Here is a 1,512-nt window from a genome sequence, read left to right as displayed (position 1 = left end):
GGCGCACAGGGCCTCCTGCCCCGGCAGCTGTTGCCGCTGCTGAACCGGAGGTCGTTGCAGCAGCGGTCGAAGAATGAAGCGCTGCTTGTATGCCAGTCATGAATATTCCAACCCGGTTGGGCAGATCAGAGGGGTCCGGAATACTGTCGCCATCGGAACAGCCCCCAATCCGGCCGTTTTGTAGCTGATAAAGAGATTCGGTTTCTCCGGTCGATGACTCGTCATCGGAACAAACGACGGTATCGCCACGGGATTCCGATCCATCCTCATAACTTCCTCCATGGATGACTCCCACGAAGGCACGCTTCATGGCCGGTTTAACCCGGGTGGATCGCGCACGCTGAGCCGTCTCGACGAGGTCGGTGCAGATGTCCAGCTCGGGGCCCGGTTCACCGATCTTGCCAATGAAAACATTAATGCCACCAAAGGGGACCCGGTACCCGTACTCAATTGAGCCGGCCTCGGGGCCCCAGCCTGCGTCATCGATGTAGAGCTTGCCGCGACGACTCTTAGTCATCCGGCCTATGGCGTAGCCCTCGAGTCCTTCAAAGCGGCCCTCCAAGAACTTGAAACCATCGTGCGATAGCCCCATGGTGGGCGCCAACTGTCGTGGTTTTGTCACAACAGTTGTCCTAGAGAAAGGACTTAGTCGTGGAGCCATCGCGACGGGTTAGCTTGAAGGGGTTAAAGCGGACACAGGGATGCAAGGGAGTTTATACTAGTTCGGCCCCTTCGATGAAGGTAAAAGCCTACGTCTAGTTGTGATGGAATTGATGGGGGTTTCGATGACTAGGGAGCAAACAAGCTTCGCCAGGTCGTCCCCTTATATACACGGGGACTCCCGTCGGCTTACAGAGTCCCAATACCGGCTCATAGATGTGTCCGGTTTGGTATCTACTTATTCCTAGCTTACAATACAAGTTAACTACTAACGCCGGTTTACGGCTACAGGCCTTGAACCGACCATGGGCCTTGAGCCCTCCTCTGTCTTCTTGGGCTTTAACATACTTAACTACTGACGAAGTTAACCCGACCCAGATAGGCCGGTTTACGCCCAGTAGTAATATCCCCAACAGAACTTGTTTTGTAGAGCCGGACACTATTCTTGTGTTCAAAAACTTCTATGGAGTATTCGGAAGAAGAACCCACCTTGCAATGCCGAAGACAAATCTGCGCGCCAGACTCATCGTCATTGAAGCCTGGTTCAGGGGCTACTGAGGGAGTCCTGGAATAGTGGGTCTCCGGACAGCCGGACTATATCCTTTGGTCGGACTGTTGGACTATGAAGATACAAGATTGAAGACTTCGTCCCGTGTCCGGATGGGACTTTCCTTTGCATGGAAGGCAAGCTTGCATGCCTGCAGGTCGACTCTAGAGGATCCCCGGGTACCGAGCTCGAATTCGCCCTATAGTGAGTCGTATTACAATTCACTGGCCGTCGTTTTACAACGTCGTGGGTTTAGTCCGTAGGACAAGAACAATCATACCATAGGCTAGCTTCTAGGGTTTAGC

The sequence above is a fragment of the Triticum urartu genome, chromosome 4, assembly GCF_003073215.2.
Source record: "Triticum urartu cultivar G1812 chromosome 4, Tu2.1, whole genome shotgun sequence".
NCBI classification, from domain to species: domain Eukaryota; kingdom Viridiplantae; phylum Streptophyta; class Magnoliopsida; order Poales; family Poaceae; genus Triticum; species Triticum urartu.
This window is presented reverse-complemented; position numbering follows the sequence as displayed.